A 23,228-nucleotide genomic window follows, 5' to 3' on the forward strand; every position below is an offset into this window, starting at 1 on the left:
TTCTTAGTTTAAAAAAATCTCCAATTTTCCACCATACATTCCAGCAGGTCTGTGGTTTTCCTTTCTTTTTTTTAAAAAAAATATTTTTAGTGATTTTAGAGAGGCAGGGGAGAGAGAGAAGGAAACATCAATGATGAGAGAGAATCATTGACTGGCTGCCTTCTGCATGCCCCACACTGGGGATCGAGCCCCCAACCCGGGCAACCATGACTTCCTAGTTCATAGGTGGACACTCAACCATTGAGCCACGCCAGCCGGGTTGTGCGTTTCCTTTCTTTATGGAATTTTGTAGAAAGTCCCCTTCAACCAGCTGGGAGAACTTTGTTTTGTTTTATTTTTTAAATATGTTTTTATTGATTTCAGAGAGGATGGGAGAGGGAGGGAGGGGGAGAAAGAGAGAGAGAGAGAGAGAGAAACATCAATGATGAGAGAGAATCATTGATTGGCTGCCTCCTGCAAGTCCCACCTCCCCCACCCCCGCCCATCCCACTGGGGATCGAGCCCACAACCCAGGCATGTGCCCTGACCTGGAATTGAACTTGGGACCCTTCAGTCCACAGGCCGAAGATCTATCCACTGAGCCAAACTGGTGAGGGCCAGCTGGGAGAACTTTGCTCACTGAGCCTGGTCCTTCTCGGGACCTTATTTACACCTCTGTCTCCAAGTCTGCATTTTCACACTGGACCAGCCTTTTCTGTTTGCCTTTTCACCAACAGCATTCAACATCCAACTAATTCCACCGTGAATTTCAGAAGCCAAAACAGGTCCTTTGTTCAATAGTTCCTTCTCGTCCTCAAGCTTGTCCCGGCTTTGCACTTCGTATGGAATGGTGCCTGTACCTTCTGGAACAGTCCTGACCTGTCTAATGTTGGGCAATGCAGAGGAATGCACTGTCTCATAATCAGAAGTTTCTGGCAAAAAGAAATAAACAAACAAAAAAACTAGAGCTGCATTTCAGGAACTTCATTTAGTGACATATACTCCCTTTGGTAGTTTGCCAGCTGGCAATGAAAATAAATGGCTGTGTGTGTGTGTGTGTGTGTGTGTGTGTGTGTGTGTAGTTGGTGAAGACAATCAATATACCAAATCAGGTGCTAGTTTCAACTGATGTTGTCATTCATTCATGAAACTGCAGAAAATGAAAAAATTCACTGGTGAACACAACTTATTACCATAACAACTTTGTTCCTTATTTCTCATATAGAGGAGAATAAAGCAAAATAAAACTGTGTTTCATGATAAAGGAATTGTTGTAGGTTACAGACTCCTAACATATAGGAAAACAAACCTAGTCTCTTACAAATGAACAATCCCTATGTTACAATTTTTATTTTTTGCAATAATTAAAACCTTGAGACTGTCTATATGTTTCCTTCCTTGCTGTTGAGGTCTTTAAGTCAATTTAACTATTAAGATTACATGTGGAGCCCTAGCTGGTTTAGCTCAGTGGATAGAGCGTCAGCCTGTGGACCAAAGGGTACCAGGTTTGATTCTGGCCAAGGGCACATGCCCAGGTTGCAGTCTCAGTCCCCAGTAGGGGGTGTTGCAGGAGGCAACCCATCAATGATTCTTTCTCATCATTGATGTTTCTTTCTCTCTTTCTAAAAAAAAAAAAAAAAGATTACATGTGGATACACAGGAATTAAAAGGGAATTTTTCATTTCTCTATATAAAGTTTCACTAAAGAATGTCATCAATTATCTTGTTTTTCCCCTATTGACAGAGTAACAAACTATGATATAAAATATACTAGTAAGTGATAATGCTTTAAAATACACCAGTCAGCATTAAAGCAGTCTCCAGAGTCACTGATTTTAACTTTCACTCTCAAGGTATTTGAGCACCAAATTACATTATTTTCTATTCACATATTTTTGAATACTCACCATGTGCCAAAATTATGCTAAGCACTATGGGAAAATACAAAGAAATATGAAACAGTCCCTTCTCTTGAAGAGCTTTCTGCATTCAGGAAGATGAGACACCCATGAAATCACCTGAAAACAACTCAAGACATGCCTATGACAAATAAGATTAGATACACACTGTGCACTATCACAATGTTAACAAAATCCATGCGCATGTTTAAACATTCAAGACAGCACAAAGAATATAGTTAGTAATTCTCCCTTCTATACCTCACCCAGCTCCTTCACCAAAGGCAATCTCTGATATGAATTCCTTATGTAGCCTTCCAGTTGTGTTATAAACATTCATAATCCTCCTATTTAATAAAAGATTAATACGCAAATTAACCATCACTCTGCTACACCCACAAGCCATGCCCACCGACCACACCCACCAGCAAATCAGGAGCAAGTATGCAAATTAACCCAACCAAGATGGCGGTTAATTTGCATATCCAGGAGTAGAGCGAAGACTGAAGACAGCGTAGAAGGAAGCCAAGCGTTGCAGAAGGGAGCGAAGCTGCAGAGAAGCAAGCAAGTGGGGCGGCGGAGAAGGGAGGGAAGCTACGGCCTCCCTCACCCCCCTGGCCAGCCAGCCCTGATCGGCCCCAATTGGGACAGGGCGAGATGGCCCCGATTGGCCCCAATCGCCGGCCAGGCCGAGGGACCCCACCCGTGCATGAATTCATGCACTGGGTCTCTAGTCATATATAAGCTTATGAATCATATACATCTATTTATTTATACAAATTCTACCCACATTCCCACATTTTACTTTTTTTAAAATGTTTTTATTGATTTCAGAGAGGAAGGGAGAGGGAGATGGAAACATCAATGATGAGAGAGAATCATCAATTGGCTGCCTCCTGCACATATCCCACTGGGGATCAAGCCCATAACCCAGGCATGTGCCCTGACCAGAAATTGAACTGTGACCTTGTAGTTCATAGGTCAACACTCAACCACTGAGCAATGCGGCCTGGCCACATTCCCACATTTTAAAAGAAGATACACCTAAAACAACTAGTCATTGTTTAGCAGTCTTAAGAAATGATCACATAGCAGGGACTCAATAAATATAGTACTTGAATAACTAAATGAATGAACTAGTCCCCTCCCTTTGTTCAGATATTTCAGTTTCTTGCTATTTTAAATAATGCTGTGTGAAACATTGTTGTCATTCAGCCTTCCTTAGGTGGATTTCCAGAAGAGGAATTACTAAGTCAAGGTTTTAGGTATTGCCAAATTGCTTTCCAACAGGCTACTTATGCCTGTCAGCACCATCATGGGTAGCTTTATTTTTTTCTATTTTTGCCAATTTGTTAGGTGGAAAATGCAATCTCATTGTGTTCATGCTTCAGTTTGCATTCTTTGAATTACATTGTACATTTTTTCAAATGTTTGCCAGCCATTCATATAACCTGTTTCTGAGCATTGTCTGGTAGAGTCCTTGTGCATTTAAATTTAACTATTTGGGGTTTTCTTACTGAATGTTATGACCTCTTTATTTATTTATTTTTTGTACAGTGGAATTTTAATCACTTTAGGGTCATACTTTAAAATATCAAGGTAATATTCACATACAGTTAACTGCACATGTCTTAAGTATAATACTCAATGAATTCTGATAAATGTATTCACATATGTGACTGTCACCCCAATCAAGATAGAGAACATTTTCATAATTCCAGAAAATTCCCTAATGTAGGAGCATAGTTTGAATGTTATGACCTCTTTAAATAATAAGACTGTAAGTTCTATTCCATATTATTATTAAATAGTTGCCCTCATTAGTGCTTGCCTTTTGAGTTTTGATTTAATTCACTTTTTTATGGCCCAGAAGATGTAAAAAGATGTACATTTTTTTTTATCTGCACAGTTTTCTCCACTGAGTCATCCATAATTCTTTTCATTGCCTTTGAGGCTAGAATAACCTACTTATCGCATCTTTTTAAGAACTGTGTAGATATAGAAGTCCACCTTATGCTTATAGCCTGTCAACAGGAAATTTTTCTAAGCATTTTTTATTATCTAAATATTTTTTTATTGATTTCAGAGAGGAAGGGAGAGGGAGAGAGAGAGAAACATCCATGATGAGAGAGAATAATTGATCGGCCGCCTCCTGCACATCTCCTACTGGCGACTGAGCCCACAACCCAGGCATGTGCCCTGACCAGGACTCGAACCTTGAGCTCCTGGTTCATAGGTCAGTGCTTAACTACTGAGCTCACTGGCTGGGCCTAAGCACTTACTTATATAGTCAGGCTGAGAACTCCTCCCATCTTTGGATCGGAGGTATGTGGATTTAGGAAAACCTCCTGGAAGGACTTTTATTGCGAACTTCCAAGTGGGAAGCAAATTATCTGAAGTTGTGAAATGCCATTTTTTTTTTCTCCTCTCTTTCCCTACTATGCAGAGTGGAAAATTGCTAAAAATTTGGTTCCTAGACTCTCAATTAGTTAATTTCAAATCCTTTATTCACACAGTTCATTAAGAATGAGTCCAATCATATCAGTCAGGATTCTTCAGAGAAATAGGACCAATAAAAAACATCCATCCATTCTTTCTTTTTTTCTTTTTTTAAATATATTTTATTGATTTTTTACAGAGAGGAAGGGAAAGGGATAGTTAGAAACATCGATGAGAGAGAAACATCGATCAGCTGCCTCCTGCACACCCCCTACTGGGATGTGCCCGCAACCAAGGTACATGCCCTTGACCGGAATTGAACCCGGGACCCTTCAGTCCGCAGGCCGACGCTCTATCCACTGAGCCAAACTGGTTAGGGCCATTCATTCTATCTATCTATCTAGCTAGCTATCTCTCACTCAGAATTCTTTCTTTTCTTAGAAACCTCCATTTTTGCTCTTAAGAGCTTCCTTCCCCTGACATGGTGAGGCATTATTGAGAATAATCTTCTTTATTTAAAGTTAACTGTAAATGTTTATCACATCTACAAAATACCTGCACAGCAACATCTAGACTGGTGTTTGACCACAGCCTAGCCAAGTTGACACATGAAATTAACCTTCACATTGATGTTCTCATGGGCTTGAGTTTCTTTCCTATATCACATATCCAGGGAGGCACCCGTCATCTTTTCATTTAAAGGTCCCTCTCAGCCGAAACCGGTTTGGCTCAGTGGATAGAGCATCAGCCTGTGGACTGAAGGGTCCCAGGTTCTATTCCGGTCAAGGGCATGTACCTTTGTTGCGGGCACATCCCCAGGAGGGGTTGTGCAGGAGGCGGCTGATCGATGTTTCTCTCTCATGGATGTTTCTAACTCTCTATCTCTCTCCCTTCCTCTCTGTAAAAAATCAATAAAATATATTTTAAAAAAATAAATAAATAAAGGTCCCTCTCAGCCCATGCTTTCATGACCCTGAAAGCTTGTCTGAGCATGGAGTCTAAGGATGGCAGTCTCAGGCTGGCTATGTCGACTCTTATCTGCACATGCCCTCAAGCACTGATATACAGATTTGAAAAAAATTTAGAAGCCCTACAAGAATCCATTTTGTTTTTCTTTTCTATGCCATTTGCTCTGCTAAGAATTCTGAGTTAGACCAATGTGAGTCCTTGTGACTACTGTTAAGATTGCTAGATCTGTTGGGTAAATCTTTAGCAAATTTCCACATATGTTAGAGTACAAAAGGCCAGTGCTCCATCTTCCTAGATTCCCCCCTAAAGGGATTGTGCCATTTTGCATTTCCACTAGCATTGCATGAAGGCGCCTGTTTGTACGTAGCCATGCCAACGGTGTACATATTGTCAACCTTTGGGGATTTTGACAATCTGTCATGACAAAGATAGTCTTACTTTTCATCTCATTTATTGAGTTACTTTGAGCATCGTTTCGTATACGTAAGGGCCGTTTATATCCTTCCTCTCCCCCTGAATTAAAGAATTTTTTTAAAAATATATTTTATTGATATTTTACAGAGAGGAAGGGAGAGGGATAGAGAGTTAGAAACATCGATGAGAGAGAAACATCCATCAGCTGCCTCCTGCACACCCCCCACTGGGGATGTGCCCGCAACCAAGGTACATGCCCTTGACCGGAATCAAACCCGGGACCCTTCAGTCCGCAGGCCGACGCTCTATCCACTGAGCCACACCGGTTTTGGCTCCCCCTGAATTAAATGTATGCCCTTTAAGGGGATAGCTGGGGGCATAATCCTTGGAACAGAAACATGACAAGAGGCATTCAAGAGAAGAACCTGGAGCATAACCTAATTAGCACCAAGTTACCCCAATATCAGTCCTAACCTTCCCGGAGTTACCAGAACAATCTTTCCCTGACCCTCCTAAGTCAGCTTACCCAACGGGAGGCCCTCTCTGCCTACTCAGGAGTTCCCACACCCACCCCTCCCCTCCGGACTTTGTGCATCTCTAGCTGCAGATCCCCAGGAAAACCTCCCTGCGTGCCCCATCACAACAGTACAAGCAGGACACCCACACCCACATCCGGCTCTCAAGTTGGCTCAGGGCCAGCATTACACACAGCTCCTCTGGCATAGATAGAAATCACTTCTAACCTGGTTTGGTTTGGTTTTGACTCCACCCTCTTATGTGGACTTGACCTCATCTCTCTCTTAAGCCTGAACTGCCAAAACATCACCTTCGTTCCACCTCCCACCTCTCTCATTCTCTCTCTTCCCTCCACTAATAATGATAGCTCTTTCATGGCACTTAAGACGTATCAGGTACTCTCCTAAGGCTTTTTACAGATTTACTCATCAATGCTCATAGCAACCCAATGAGGTAGCCATTGTTACCTTCATTTTAAACAAGAGGCAACATACACAGAAGGTTAAGCAGCTTCTCAGGGTCGTGCAGCCTGTAAGTGACACGGCCTCAGTTCGGAGCCCTGCAGTCTGGCTCCAGACCCAGGCTCTCAACTCCTCTATGATCCTGCCTCTCAGATAACCTGCCCTGAGCTGCACAGTCATGCTGCCAGGGCCCAACACTGGGCTAATAACAAGCCCCGACCAGGCCAGGGGAAAACAGCAGCATGAGAATCACAGCCAGTCATCTGCTAACTAGAACTGCTCCCACTGCAGGCATTCCCAACCTCCTCAGCAGCCTTCATTAATGTTCTCAATAACGACCAGATGAACCACAAAATCCCGAAGGGCTTCGTGAACTTTTTTTAAAAATATATTTTATTGATTTCTACAGACAGGAAGGGAGAGGGATAGAAAGTTAGAAACATAGATCAGCTGCCTCCTGCACCCCATACTGGGGATGTGCCAGCAACAAAGGTACATGCCCTTGACTGGAATCCAACCTGGGACCCTTCAGTCCGCAGGCTGACGCTCTATCCACTGAGCCAAACCAGCTAGAGCGCCTCGTGAACTCTTAAAAAGCAGACACACGATAGCACAACAATGTGAATGTACTTATTGTCACTGAACGGTACATTTCAAAATGATTCCGGTGGTATCCCTGCTGGTGTGGCTCAGTGGTTGAGTGTCCACCTATGAACCAGGAGGTCACGGTTCGATTCCTGGTCAGGGCACATGCCCGGGTTGTGGGCTCCATTACTAGTAGGGGGTGGGTGTGCAGGAGGCAACCAATCAAGGATTCTCTCTCTTATCAGTGATGTTTCTATCTCTATCTCCTTCTCCCTTTCTCTCTGAAATTAATAAAAAATATTTTAACAAAGGATTCAGGTGGTAGATTTTGTTATGTGTTTTTTGTTGCAATTCTTTTTTAAAAAAATATATTTTATTGATTTTTTTTTACAGAGAGGAAGAGAGAGGGATAGAGAGTTAGAAACATCGATCAGCTGCCTCCTGCACACCGCCTACTGGGGATGTGCCCACAACCAAGGTACATGCCCTTGACCGGAATCGAAGCTGGGACCCTTCAGTCCACAGGCTGACGCTCTATCCACTGAGCCAAACCGGTCAGGGCTGTTGCAATTCTTAAAAAGCAGATACAATTTCATAGGAAGCATTTCTGGCATGTATATATTTTAGTGTGTTACAGATGTACCTTCCTCATCACCATCACCTGCATAACCTTTGGGGGACGTGTTCTATCTTTCTTTACCCTCTATGCTGATCCTAGGAAAATTACCTATCTCAGGCATCCAGTTACCACATGAAGCATGATTCCGAAGACCAGGCCACCCTCTGTATAATTCTGATTCAGAGGCAGCCTCAATGCTCACACATAGCACCACGAATGTTCAATTGCCCGATTACACGGGGGAGCCAATTTCTCCTTCATTTGAGCCTTCGGAATGACCCGAGGTTGCTGCCAGCCATGGCAGCGTTTTTCTCCTTGCAGAGTCGGAGGGACCCCCTTCCACCCTCAGCCTTGTCGTCAGTCCCACCTGCTTGGTACGTACGCCCTTTTGACTCTTCACGACAGCCTGCTTCTTCCAAAGCTTTTGTTCTTTCTTACACTGCTGATTCTCAGCGCCACACTTTCAGTCCCACAGGGAAGCTGCTCGCCCTCCCCGCCCCCAACTTCTATTCTACTTCCTCCTCAGGTATTGAAATTCCTACCCTCTGCCCTCGGCAACCAACACCAAACAGGTCTTTCTTGTCTCCAAGGCTCTCTTCCACTTCCTCTTTGGAAATAAATTTGGCTGCAGACCATGTTCATGAGTGCTGCACTCGTGGTCTGTATCTGTAGCATTTGCAGCTAAATATCTGAACAAAAAGAACGGGAGAGTTCCTCAATTGTTCTACAGTGAGACTGAGGAAAAAGAAGGATTAAAGGGCTCTTTTTTTTTTTTAATGTATTTTATTGATTTTTTGCAGAGAGGAAAGGAGAGGGATAGAGTGAGAAACATCGATGAGAGAGAAACATCGATTCAGCTGCCTCTTGCACACTCCCCACTGGGGATGTGCCCGCAACCAAGGTACACGCCCTTGACCGGAATTGAACCTGGGACCCTTCAGTCCGCAGGCTGACGCTCTATCCACTGAGCCAAACTGGTTAGGGCTAAAGGGCTCTTTTTAAGTAGCTTTCTTCCCAAAGTTTTATTTTATATAATGTGGGGTAGAAAGTCAACTGTGTGCTAAAGCAAACCCTGCCCTGGCTGGTTAGCACTGTGGTTAGAGCATCAGGCCAGCAGATGGAAGGGCCTTGGGTTCGATTCCTGGTCAAGGGCACATACCCTGGCTACAGGTTTGATCCTGGCCCCGACATAAGTGGGAGGCAACCAATCGATGTCTCTCTCTCACATCGATGTTTCTGTCTCTCTCCTCCTCTTCCCTCTCTTCCACTCTCTAAAAAGCCAATGGAAAAAATATCCTCAAGTGATAATAATAATAAAGCAAACCCCTTTCCTATTCCTAAGAATTTATTTTATTTTTTTATTTTTTAAATATATTTTATTGATGTTTTACAGAGAGGAAGGGAGAGGGATAGAGAGCTAGAAACATTGATGAGAGAGAAACATCGATCAGCTGCCTCCTGCACACCTCCCACTGGGGATGTGCCCACAACCAAGGTACATGCCCTTGACTGGAATCGAACCTGGGACCCTTCAGTCCACAGGCCGACGCTCTATCCACTGAGCCAAACCTATTAATTTAAATAAACAGACTGAACTGGATACTTCTGGCAAAGAAAGGGTTAACACTGCAGCCCTGTAGCATTTCAGAACAGCAGTAAAACCTTGCCTGCTGAGTTTAATTCTTGCCCGCAACCTTGCAGTTTTTTCTTCCAGCTTCTTGCCTCTTCTCCCTGAGCAACAATCTTCCCTGTAGCCCTCCCTGCCCATATTTCCTGGGCTTTACTTATCTTCCCATTCTAGGCACACTGGCAAATGTTAGCTCCTAGAATTCGGCCCTTCTCTCTTCTTTTCATCCTTTTAAACCATGTCCGAAGGAGGAGCTGGCTAATGCCATGGACTACACCCTGAAATGTGGTCATGTCACACATGCTTTCTGACCTTCAAGCCTGAGGCCATCGGTGATGGAAAGCGATTTCCCTACTTGATCAGTTGTGTTCATTTTTTAAAAAGCTATATACAGCCCTAGCCGGTTTGGCTCAGTGGATAGAGCGTCGGCCTGCAGACTGAAAGGTCCCAGGTTCGATTCTGGTAAAGGGCACATGCCGGGGTTGTGGGCTCGATCCCCAGTAGGGGGCGTGCAGGAGGCAGCTGATCCATGATTCTCTCTCATCATTGATGTTTCTATCTTTCTCTCCCTCTTCCTTCCTCTCTGAAATCAATAAAAATATATTTAAAATAAAATAAAATGCTATATACAGCACTCAATATGAAGTACAGCTTGTCCCGTAGCTTTCGAGCAAAACTGATTATCTATCATATAGTTTGCTGGTTTTATCTTCCTGTCTCAGGATAGCTTTACACTGATGCTTCTTCTTTTTATTCCCGTTTGAATAGCTGCTATGCCAATATATAAATTTAAAAAGTGTGACTTTTCAAAAGCATGGTGTAGTGAGACTGATGAGTAACAGCCCTGCTACTCCCCTACCTCTGCTTATCCATGTCCTCACAGCTCAGGCTAAGTTCTCGTCTCCAAGAAACTCCTCCAGGCAAATCCCCGACCCACTCTGATCTTTTCCACTTCTGGACTTCACAGAGTCTTTATCATTGGACCCCCAATGAGATCCTCGATCATATTCTGCTTTGGATTAGCCACGATCGTTTCATTAATGCCAATCCTACACCCAACTTAGAGGCAGATTCTCAAGGTCAAGTTTGTTAGCGCCTATTTGTGTTGTATTCTCAGTGCTCCCCCAGGGTAGGGGGCTGCCTTGGTGGCCAGAAGAGGAAAGCAGAAAGGGCTGAGGGGCGCTGGGACATCAAGGTAAAAGGACAGAACACCTGCCCTCAACGTGTCCAAAAGTCTAATTGGGCCCTGACCGGTTTGGCTCAGTGGATAGAGCGTCGGCCTGTGGACTGAAGGGTCCCGGGTTCGATTCTGGTTAAGGGCATGTACCTTGGTTGCAGGCACATCCCCAGTAGGGGGTGTGCAGGAGGCAGCTGATCGATGTTTCTCTCCCATTGATGTTTCTGGCTCTCTATCCCTCTCCCTTCCTCTCTGTAAAAAATCAGTAAAAATATATTTTTTAAAAAAAGTCTAATTGGGCAGACAAGCGCGACAGCATCACCTTTAGTTGTAAACTACATGAACCTGTTCTGGTTGGAACTCAGAAAAGGGGACCTATTGAAAGAATATGAGGGAGCGCACGTGATCAAAGGGAAGTATCAAGGGCCAGATTCCAAAAAGACAAGAACTTGGAGGCTTGGGGAGTTGGTTGAACTATCTCCTGAGAACATTATTATTTTTTATTTTTTATTTTATTAATTTCTTTATTGATTAAGGTATCACATATTTGTCCTCATCCCCCCATTCCCATCCCAAACCCCTCCCCATGCATGCCCCCACCCCCCTGTTGTCCGTGACCACTGGTTAGGCTTATATGCATGCATACAAGTCCTTTGGTTGATCTCTCCCCCTTACCCTCACCCTCCCCTATGAGAACATTATTTCTGCAACAAATCAGTCATGGCTCTTCCCAGTCTTTTTTTTTTAAATAACATAGTCTTAGAAGCATCTTTTACTTATTATACTTTACATAATATAATAAGCTCCGTGTCCATACTCTTTTTTTGTTTTTAATCCTGACCCAAGGATATTTTTTCTTACTTTTTAAAAAATATATTTTATTGATTATTTACAGAGAGGAAAGGAGAGGGATAGAGAGTTAGAAACATCGATGAGAGAGAAACATCGATCAGCTGCCTCCTGCACACCCTCTACTGGGGATGTGCCCGCAACCAATGTACATGCCCTTGACCGGAATCGACCCTGGGACCATTCAGTCCGCAGGCCGACACTCTATCCACTAAGCCACACCGGTTAGGGCCCAAGGATATTTTTCCATGATTTTTAGAGAGGGTAGAAGGGATGGGGAAAGACACACAGAAAGAAACATGGATGTGAGAAAGACACACAGATTGGCTGCCTCCCGCACGCAACCCGACCAGGACAGGGGATGGAGCCTGCAACCAAGGTACGTGCCCTTGACCGGAATCGAACCTGGAACCCTTCAGTCTGTGGGGTGGACGCTGTATCCACTGAGCAAAACTGGCTAGGACTTCCCAGTCTTTTTAATTCTCTGCTCAAGATTCAACTGAGAGGGAGTTCCACTTCCACTATGGCTGAGTCAATGCCGAACAGACTGACCCCACCACAGACAACTACTAATGATACACACAAGGCAAAAGACAACACACGATGTTTGTAGAGAATGAACAAAAGCAGGCCCATTTTGAAGGGGAGTCAAAATTTGGAGAAAGAAACTAACTCAAGGCGAGTTTCCTTTGGGGGGAGGTTGGCCTGAGTAAAGGCTGTCGCCATTGTGTGGCACAGGGTGTCTTCAAGTCTAGTAGAACGCCTGCCATTTTTTGGTCTAAGCAACTATGGCCATCAGGAATGAAGGAGGAGTCTCAGAGCGGAGAAAACCAGAAAAGGTGAGAGTCAGGATTTTTTACTGTAGAGGAGGTTCAGAAACTGGCAGGGATCAGATGACCAGGGAAGGCCAAGTGCAGGTTGGGACCCAAAGCGGATGATGCCATGCCTCGCGGGCTTTGGTTGTGATGGTACTGCCTCTACCCACAGTTCTCCTAGCGTCTACACCAAGTAAGGAGAAGAAACACGTAAAGGAATCATTCTCCTGCTCACTAAAACGATAAGAACTCAATTAAAATACCAAGGAGTTCTCAGGATGGAGGCACTTCTGGTTGGCTGGTTAGGGATTATTGCGTAACATGCCAGCATGGCAGAGACGCCATCGGAGTGCCAGGGGCAAGATCTATTTTGGACCACCAACATTCAGGGTGTGGCCTACTTTTAAGAAGCTCTAATAAACAGAAACCTGCAGTTATCCTAAAAGTACATTCAGTGGTGATGAGCTAATTTGGCTAAATCATGTTGAAGCTCATTCTGTAGCAAATTCTCCTAATCTATTCAATGGGATTTGATTTACAGCTGGAGGGGACTTTGATGGCCTGTTGGGTAGTTTTATTTTATTTTATTTTATTTTTTAAGAAGGCAGGGTTGTTTGTTTGTTTTTTTAATATATATTTTTTATTGATTTCAGAGAGGAAAGGAGAGGGAGAGAGAGATAGAAACATCCATGATGAGAGAGAATCCTTGATCAGTTGCCTCCTGCATGCCCCCTATTGGGGATTGAGCCTGCAACCCAGGCATGTGCCCTTGACTGGAATCGAACCCGGGACCTTTCAGTCCTCAGGCTGAGGCTCTATCCACTGAGCCAAACCAGCTAGGGCTGTTGGGTAGTTTTAATGCAGCAAATCTTTAACCAGCTGTTATTTGAGCCTCCATAACTGTGCAGTGGGGAACAAAGTCGAAGGCCAAGTCTCTACCTCCAGTAAAGCCACATGGAGTCTACTTAGGGACATGTGATCCATATACCAACAGACAAATATTAACTAATGATAAGAGCCAATTGAACACTGAATAGCACAGCCATTGAGTCATAGACATTCCAAGGAGGGAAAGCAATCACTTTGAAGGCGAGAAAACAACAGTTCGTATGAAATGGTTCTACCCACTTGGAGATCATAGGCACTAAGAGCCGTAAGTGCTGAGTAGTCAGTGTGAGAGAAACAGGAGATGGATGCTCAAATATTTAGGGGAGAGCAGCTGTCCCGATGACATAGCTTTAGAAGAACTGGATCAGTCTGTCTGATAACGAACACGTCCTGATTCTGCAATCTTTCAGCCAACAGATAAAGTAGAAGCACACTCTAAATCCATCTTAGCCCTAGCCGGTTTGGCTCAGAGGATAGAGCAGGTGTCCTCAAACTACGGCCCGCGGGCCACATGCGGCCCGCTGAGGACATTTATCTGGCCCGCCGGGTGCTGCTGCCTGTCCTGCTTAGCAGCCGACGCGTCCCGGGCCCGCAGTGCGCATAGGAATTTGTTCATAGTTGTTTTTTTTAAACCATAGTCCGGCTCTCCAACGGTCTGAGGGACAGTGAACTGGCCCCCTGTTTAAAAAGTTTGAGGACCCTTGGATAGAGCATCGACCTGTGGACTAAAGGGGCCCAGGTTCGATCCCAGTCAAGGGCACATGCCTGGATTGCGGGCTTGATCCCCAGAAGGCAGCCAATCACTAATTCTCTCTCATCATTGATGTTTCTATCTCTCTCCCCCTCTTCCTTCCTCCCTCTCTGAAATTAATAAAAATATATTAAAAAATAAATAAATGCATCTTAGTAGTGTGTTTCTTGTAATAAAACCTGGAATGTCTTTGGAAGTGCACTTAGAAAACTTAGTTATATTAACTGCTTTGAGAGGGGTGCTGGAAGGACGTGAGAGGTTTTTCACTATATACGCTTTGAATTGTGAATCATGTTCACTATCATTTTTTTTAAAAATCAGAGGATAAAATGCAAGTGTGCTGAACAACATAAATGAGTTGGGAATAAATGGTTGAAGAGCCCTACCATCATCACAGGATGCTCCGTCACAAAATAAGCAAACTCGTGCAATTTTAAAAGCAACAGGCTTATTAGGCATAATTGACATGCTAAGCTTCACATATTTATTTATTTATTTATTTATTTATTTATTTATTTATTTATTTTTTAAAATATATTTTATTGATTTTTTTACAGAGAGGAAGGAAGAGGGATAGAGAGTTAGAAACATCGATGAGAGAGAAACATCGATCCGCTGCCTTTTGCACACCTTCTACTGGGGATGTGCCCACAACCAAGTTACATGCCCTTGACCGGAATTGAACCTGGGACCTTTCAGTCCGCAGGCTGACGCTCTATCCACTGAGCCAAACCAGTTTTGGCTAAGCTTCACATATTTAGAGTGTAGGGCACAATTTGATAAGGTTTGACGTACATTTGCATCTGTGAAGCCATAGAACAATAAAGATAATGAACATATTTGCTACTTTTTAAAGTTTCCTCAGGCCCTTTGAAATCACTACCACCTCTCCCTACCCTCTCCCCCATTCCCAGGTCATCAAACTGTTATTCATTTTTCTATTAGTTTGCATTTACTAGAATTTCATATAAATGGAATAATAAATTATGTACTCTTTTGTCTGGCTTCTTTCACTCAAGCAAAATCATTTTTGAGATTAATGATATTGAGCCTCTTGTCATGTGCTTATTTGCCATCTGTATATTTTCCTTGGTCAACTGCCTCTGAAATTTTTGCCCATTAAAAAAGTTGGGTTGCCGTAACCGGTTTGGCTCAGTGGATAGAGCGTTGGCCTGCAGACTGAAAGGTCCCAGGTTCGATTCCGGTCAAGGGCATGTACCTTGGTTGGGGGCACATTCCCAGTAGGAGGTGTGCAGGAGGCAGCTGATCGATGTTTCTCTCTCATTGATGTTTCTAACTCTCTATTCCTCTCCCTTCCTCTCTGTAAAAAATCAATAAAATATATTTTTTAAAAAAATTGGGTTGCCGTAACCGGTTTGGCTCAGTGGATAGAGCGTCGGCCTGTGGACTGAAGGGTCCCAGGTTCGATTCTGGTCAAGGGCATGTACCTTGGTTGCGGGTACATCCCCATTGGGGGGGTTGTGTGCGTGCAGGAGGCAGCTGATCAATGTTTCTCTCTCATCGATGTTTCTAACTCTCTATCTCTCTCTCTCTCTGTAAAAAATCAATAAAATATTTTTTTAAATTGTGTTATTTATTTATTATTATTGAATGTTCAACATTCATTACATATTCTGGTACAAGGGGTGTTACTTATACCAGTACTTGTGCCAGATGTGTGATTTACAAATACTCTGTCCCAATTTGTGGATTTTCTCATTTTCCTAACCATTTCAAAGAAGAGACTTTTTAATATTTATGAAGTCAAGATCTTCACTTTTTCCCCTTCTGTGGCTCATGTTCTCTTCCCTCTGGTACTCTGTCTTGCTATCTCCAGCCCCCTTGCCTTGTCTGGACTCCCAGTTCCAGCTCCTCAATTCAGGGAGATTGCTAGGCTTTCCCTATTTACCCCTTTGCCCCCTCCCTGCGGAACTGAAGCTTGGACACACAATCCAGGAAGTAAGCTGGGCAACAGCAGTGCTTCAGCCGTGGGCAAACTATGGCCCGCGCGCCGAATCCGGCTGTTCTATCCGGTTCTCTTGCTCTCCCCTCCGCTCCTTTACTTTGAATTTATATTAGTTCACACAAACACTCCATCCATGCTTTTGTTCCGGCCCTCCGGTCCAGTTTAAGAACCCATTGTGGCCCTCGAGTCAAAAAGTTTGCCCACCCCTGGCTTAGCTCATGCTTCCTGTGCTCAAGCATTATGGTCCTTTGTCTCCTGATAGCTAATGTCTTAAAAACCCTTGTTTCTTGTACCTCGTCTGTTTTGCTTTGTTTTGTGTGGACATGTAAATCTAGTTCCTGATAGCACATCTTGGCTGGGAAGCCCAAGTCCCCTTATATTTCCTTGTGAGTTTTAATAAAATTAGAGTTTCTTTTTTTAAAAAAATATATTTTATTGATTTTTTCAGAGAGGAAGGGAGAGGGATAGAGAGTTGGAAACATCGATGAGAGAGAAACATCCATCAGCTGCCTCCTACACACTCCCCACTGGGTATGTGCCCGCAAGGTACATGCCCTCGACCAGAATCGAACCCGGGACCCCTGAGTCCACAGGCCGACACCCTATCCACTGAGCCAAACCGGTCAGGGAAAAATTAGAGTTTCTGAGTAAAAAGAAAAGAGCATTTTGAACGCAAGGTGGGCTAGTGGACAATAGCCTGGCTCCCAGAGGGAAATCTGAGTTTAGATGCTAAGGTAGCCGCGGGCCGGATCCGGCTGTTCCATCCGGTTCTCTTGCTCTCCCCTCCGCTCCTTTACTTTGAATTTATATTAGTTCACACAAACACTCCATCCATGCTTTTGTTCCGGCCCTCTGGTCCAGTTTAAGAACCCATTGTGGCCCTCGAATCAAAAAGTTTGCCCACCCCTGTCTAAGGCCAAACATGAGAAAAGATGCACTCCTACCTTGAATGGGGTCTGTGGGCCTCCAAAATTATATGACGACTGTATATGTGGAATGTGCATTTTCCTGAGATGCCTAAAGATTGCATTAGAACTCAAAGGCTTTGCCTGGCCAGCATGGCTCAGTGTTTGAGCATCGACCTATGAACCAGGAGGTCACAGTTCGATTCCTGGTCAGGGCACATGCCTGGGTTGTGGGCTCATTCCCCAGTGTGGGGCCTGCAGGAGGCAGCGGATGGATGATTCTCTTTCATCATTGATGTTTCTCTCTCTCTCCCCCTCTCCCTTCCTCTTTAAAATCAATAAAAAAAAATTTTTTTTTAAAGAAGAACTCAAAGGCTTGGATAATGCAAAAATGATTATTCACCACTACTCTAAGAAAATCAAATTTCAAATTATAGAGGGATTTAAGTTAACATTTCCTTCTGAGTTTATGACTTATAAAAAAAAAAGAAAGAAAATCTATGTTTAGTGCAGTTTGGGAATGGAGCAAAATGAGTTGCATGCATGCCATCTGCCATCTTCTCTTGGAACTTGTGTGTAGATATACACATAGCTGCCTCCTTTGTGTCGTTCCTGCTTCTACTTAAATGTCACCTCCTCAGAGAGGCCTTCCCTGCCCATTCAACTGAAATTATGCTCCCATCATCATGATACTTGTCACTACCTGGTATTTTCTGATTTGTGGATTCCTGCCCCATTAGAATGTAAGCTCCAGGCAGCCGATCAATGATTCTCTCTCATCATTGATGTTTCTCTCTCTCTCCCTCTCTCTTCCTCTCTGAAATCAATAAAAAAATATCTATTTTTAAAAAAGAATGTAAGCTCCATAAGAATAGGTACCCCAGTCCCTGCAGTATCTCAAGTTTCCAGAACAGTACCTGGTAAATGGAAGAAGCTCCATAACTGTGCTTGGAGATAATATTTGGAGTATCAAATGAGCTTCAATCCTGTCTGCGGTGCACCCTGGGAAAAAGAAAGGAAGATTGCCACTCGTGAAGGAGCAGGGTGTAGGCAGAAATAAGGCAGTCTGTGTGCAAGTCACTCAGTGTGAGCAGCAAGAGAAGCCGCAAAGAGCAGGAGGAGAGCTGCAGGAATCCATCAAGGCCTGTGTTTGAAAACTGCATCTCGGGACGCGAGTCAAGGTCACCCCTGAGCCTCTATGATGAGCAGGGTTGACTCTCTAAAGGAGCCACCCCCGGCAAAGGTGGATACAAAGGAAGGGAAACAGGGAGAAAGGCAGACCCGCTGGGGTCCCCGCCTCTTCTTTAATTACTACCAGAGGAGAGGAGGGCAGAAAAGGGGGAACAGGCCTGGGGAGCTGCGGGGAAGCAGGGAGAATGGCAGGAAGTCTTGATCGGCAGTGTGTGAGGCCATGTCACATTGGGAGTGGAAGCTGCTCCCTCATTTTATTTTTTGCTCCCCCATTTTATGTACCAGGAATCCTTATCATCAACCAGGGACATTTCAGGTCCCCGTTACATCCCTGGAGGTACTGAGTGTTGTGTGACTTTTATATCATAAAGAAAAAAAGAAGTTAAAAGAGGACAAAATGCAGCTGACACAGATGATTAAAAAGTGGCGGTGGGGTGTGAGTGGGGGGGGAATTATTTCCCTTTCCAATCATGTCAGCTTTCAGTTCAGCAGATGATTTGAGTTTACGTTTTTGCTATTCTCTTTCATTAAAAAAAAAGGTAATATATTCACATAGTTCAATATTCAAAAGTCACAAAGGGGGCCGAAACCGGTTTGGCTCAGTGGATAGAGCGTCGGCCTGCGGACTGAAGGGTCCCAGGTTCGATTCCGGTCAAGGGCATGTACCTTGGTTGCGGGCACATCCCCAGTGGAGGGTGTGCAGGAGGCAGCTAATCAATGTTTCTCTCTCATCGATGTTTCTGGCTCTCTATCCCTCTCCCTTCCTCTCTGTAAAAAATCAATAAAATATATTAAAAAAAAAAAGTCACAAAGGGGTATAGAGTGAAAAGTGCTCTTAGACCCACGCTATTCTCCACCTCCCTCTGAGGTCTCCCTGGAGATGACAAGTGTCAACAGATCCTTGAATCTGTCCAGAAATATTCTCTTGGACACAATGAAACGGGACCAGAAGTACTGAGAGCACATGCAGCGGCTTTTCCACTAAGTGAGCCAAGGCTCAGGGCTCTGCTCTTCATTTTTCCCCGGGAAAGCAGCAGCAGTAATAGGAACCAGCAGGACTGGGGGAGGGCGGGATCTCCTCTCTGTTCATTGGCCGATCACTTAGCGCGAAAAAGAACTGTGGAGGGCATAGCATGTGTTTGCCAGGCGTCAAGTGCTTTTAATCTGTAGGGGCTTCTCAATCACAAGAACAACAACAGCCTGTAATTATTGGAATCGAGAGTCTAGGTCAGTGGTCTGCAAACTCATTAGTCAACAGAGTGGCAAACCGTGGCTCTCGAGCCGCAGTTTGCTGACCACTGATCTAGGGCAAAGCTAGTCTAGGTTTTTTTTTTCAGAGTAAACAATGATGTCGTTTATTTAAAATGTTTACTCCAGCCCTGACCGGTGTGGCTCTGTGGATAGAGTGTCGGCCTGCAGTCTGAAGGGTCCCGGGTTCGATTCCGGTCAAGGGCATGTACCTTGGTTGCGGGTACATCCCCAGTAGGGGGTGTGCAGGAGGCAGCTGATCGATGTTTCTCTCTCATCTATGTTTCTAACTCTCTCTCCCTCTCCCTTCCTCTCTCTAAAAAATCAATAAAATATATTTAAAAAAAATGTTTACTCCAAGAAATATATATACATATGTGTGTGTGTGTGTGTGTGTGTATATATATATATATATATATATATATATATATATATATATAAAATAAGACAATTACAGCACTAAACTAGGCATCTTCGACCAAATCACCCCTCCTTAGGATCCCCTTCACTCTAAGCCTCTTCTGAATTCTCCTTCCTGCGCTGGAAGACATGGCAACGCCCCAGGGTCAGCGCCAAGCACTCACCAAGCCACGTCCCTTCCTCCTGGAGCGCGGGGCCACCCTCCTCCTGCTCTACAGGGTTTCCCCGTTAGGAAGTTCATCTTAAACTCAGCCCAAAGGAGTGATTGTGGGAGAGCAGAGGGCAGCCTTCACTTGGAAGGTAGTCCCTTTCCTGCTCAGTCCCTGCAAGGGCTCTAGCATGGGCTGGCAGTGGCCTCAGCTCAGTCCGCGAAAGCTAAAGAGTGATGGCTAGCCGGGCTCTTGAGCGTTGACCTATGAACCAGGTGGTCATGGTTTGATTCCCAGTCAGGGCACATGCCCGGGTTTCGGGCTCCACCCCCAGTGGGAGGCATGCAGGAGGCAGCCCATCAATGATTCTCTCTCATCATTGATGTCTCTCTCTCGCTCTCTGAAATCAATGAAAATGTATTTTTTTTTTTAAAGAGTTATGGCTAGCCCTGACCGGTTTGGCTCAGTGGATAGAACATAGGCCTGCGGACTGAAGGGTCCCAGGTTCGATTCCGGTCAAGGGCATGTACCTTGGTTGAGGGCACATCCCCAGTAGGGGGTGTGCAGGAGGCAGCTGATCGATGTTTCTCTCTCATGGATGTTTCTAACTCTCTATCCCTTTCCCTTCCTCTCTGTAAAAAATCAATAAAATATATAAAAAATAAAAAGAGTTATGGCTAAAGACACAGAATAGATATGGCAAAGGAAGTCATGGCTGTCATGTGTGATAGAGAATAAAGTTTCAATGTAGCAGATAAGGGCCCTCTCTGCAGAGGTCCTTGTGTGGGGTGTAAGCTTAGGAGAAGGAAGATGTTTTATGGAAGCCGCCCAAGGTGTATGTTTATTAAGGGGGTGTCACTCCGCAGCTGAACCGTAGAAGATGGTCCACAGTCAAAGAAGGAACAAAAGAAGGGAGCTAGATGGTTCTGGGTTGGCAGGCCGGGAGACTGACTATCACAGGCTGGGGCCCAGGTCTGGGAATTAAGTTAGAAAGGGTCTGACATTGCCCCTTGGAGGGAGGCCCCATTCTGAAGGTGGAAGACTTCAAAGAAGTAGGCGAGGAGGGAGCTGGCAAATCAGGCAGCACCACACACCAGAAGATCCAACTGAATCCATCTGGCACAGAGGACCGTCTTCAAAAAAAGAAACTGGGCCCTAGCCGGGTTGGCTCAGTGCATAGAGCATCAGCCTATGGACTAAAGGGTCCTGGGTTCGATTCGGGCCAAAGGCACATGCCCGGGTTGCGGGCTCGATCCCCCTCCCCCAAGGAGGGGGTGTGCAGGAGGCAGCCAGTCAATGATTCTCTCTCATCATTGATGTTTCTCTCTCCCTTCCTCTCTGAAATCAATGAAAAAAAGTGTACTTCAAAAAAAAAAAAAACCAACAAAGAAAAAAAAAGAATATGGTTCCTTAAATGTTAAAAAAGAAAAGAAAAGAAACTGGGAAGGCAGAGGGAATGGGTCTGGAGGGCAACTGGGCTCAATCCTGGTTCCAATACCTGTCAGCAGTGTGAAATGGGCAAATTAAACTCCTGTGTGTCCTGATAGAGATAACACACAGAGATAATAATAGTCCCCCATAGGGGTGTTGTGTGCTCAACTGAGCTACTCTACCATGAGGGCTTAGAGCTGTGGTCGGCAAACTGCGGCTCGGGAGCCACATGCGGCTCTTTGGCCCCTTGAGTGTGGCTCTTCCACAAAATACCACGGCCTGGGCGAGTCTATTTTGAAGAAGTGGCGTTAGAAGAAGTTTAAGTTTAAAAAATGTGGCTCTCCAAAGAAATTTCAATCGTTGTCCTGTTGGTATTTGGCTCTGTTGACTAGTGAGTTTGCCGACCACTGGCTTCGAACAATGCCTGGTACATAGTGAACGCCATGCTGCTCAGCCTCTACTACCTTTCACACATGGCGGACGGATCACGAGAATTCTCGTGTTTCCCTGTTACACAGCGTTTTACAAAGTCTCATGCTTTAAAAAGACATTAGCTTGTAGGAACATGTCAAAAATAACTTCAAAATGCAATGGGTATTTACTTTTAAGGCGTGCCTTTAACACTTATGTTAAAACGTTTTGTTTTGTTTTGTACTCGTTCCATAGAGACTTATCTGGCCACTGGGTCAAGCTAGCAATGAAACTTCTGGTCCGCAATTAAAAAAAGGCCTGTCCCGGCCTGTTTTGCTGACACGGAAGTTCTTGGAGGTAAATCGGGAAAGGGCAGAATCACAGACGGACTCCAGGTAGTGGTGGGAGGGGGTGAGGAACAGCACAGCAAGCACACACCAGGAAGAAGGAGGGGAAAAGGGCTCAGGGTGGGCTGTTTCAGGGGAAAAAACAGCCTCTTTGCTGGTCTACCTGTTCCCGATGGTGTCAGGCGGGGAATGACTCTTAGAGATGGAATGGAGGAAGTTCCGTTTCAGCTGAAGAAACATCCTCTTGTGCGCCCAATGAGAGCACAAATTACATTGCTAAGGAGCGTGGCCAGGGGACCCAGAGGGTACCGAAGACCTATGTCGGGAGCGTTGGGTGCCAGTCCTCGCTCTGCCCTAAGCAGCTGATGCCATATGGAGCCACGTCAATGAACAACGGTGTCCTTTTAAAAAGAAGGGGCCAGGCCCTGGCTGGTTTGGCTCAGTGGATAGCGCGTCGGCCTTGGCCGGCGGACGGAAGGGTCCCGGGTTCGATTCCCGGTCAAGGGCACATGCCCAGGTTGTGGGCTCCATCCCCAGTGCAGGGCGTGCAGGAGGCAGCCGATCCATGATTCTCTCTCATCATTGATGTTTCTTCTCTCTCTCTCTCCCTTCCTCTCTGAAATCCAATAAAAATAATAAAAATAGGCCTGACCGGTGTGGCTCACTGGATAGAGCATCGGCCTGCGGACTGAAGGGTCCCGGGTTCGATTCCGGTCAAGGGCATGGACCTTGGTTGCGGGCACATCCCCAGTAGGAGGTGTGCAGGAGGCAGCTGATCCATGTTTCTCTCTCATCGATGTGTCTAACTCTCTATCCCTCTCCCTTCCTCTCTGTAAAAAATCAATAAAAAAAAATAATAAAAATAAGTAAATAAAAAGAATGGGCCAGAACTAGTTCCTAGGCCCTAGGAGCATTCCACATCTTTCCATGTTCACCCAGGTGTAGGGTCTCAAGACAACTTAGGACACCACTCACTTAGCCTCAAGACCCCTCCCCTCCAAAAAAATATCTGTCAAAACGAAGAGTAGCTGGGGACAGTGGGAGGGAGGGAGGGAGAGAGAGAGAAAGAGAGTGAGAGAGAGAGAGAGAGCTCTTTTTCTTTTCCCATTCAATTCAGAGGAAAGTTTAGGTTTTCCCTTATTCCTGGTTTGCGGAGAGGCGCTTCCAGGGCCA

General features: G+C 44.8%; 1 long non-coding RNA gene across 1 annotated transcript in view; it reads right to left on the minus strand.

The window, feature by feature from the left end:
* Window positions 1-23,228, minus strand: part of LOC308239128 — a 37,402-nt gene that overhangs the window by 13,329 nt on the left and 845 nt on the right. Inside the window, exon 2 of the long non-coding RNA XR_013959695.1 lies at window positions 17,776-17,860. This is a non-coding gene — a long non-coding RNA (uncharacterized lncRNA). The remainder of the gene's footprint in view (window positions 1-17,775; window positions 17,861-23,228) is intronic.

Source organism: Plecotus auritus, assembly GCF_963455305.1.
Source record: "Plecotus auritus genome assembly, chromosome: 15".
NCBI lineage: Eukaryota > Metazoa > Chordata > Mammalia > Chiroptera > Vespertilionidae > Plecotus > Plecotus auritus.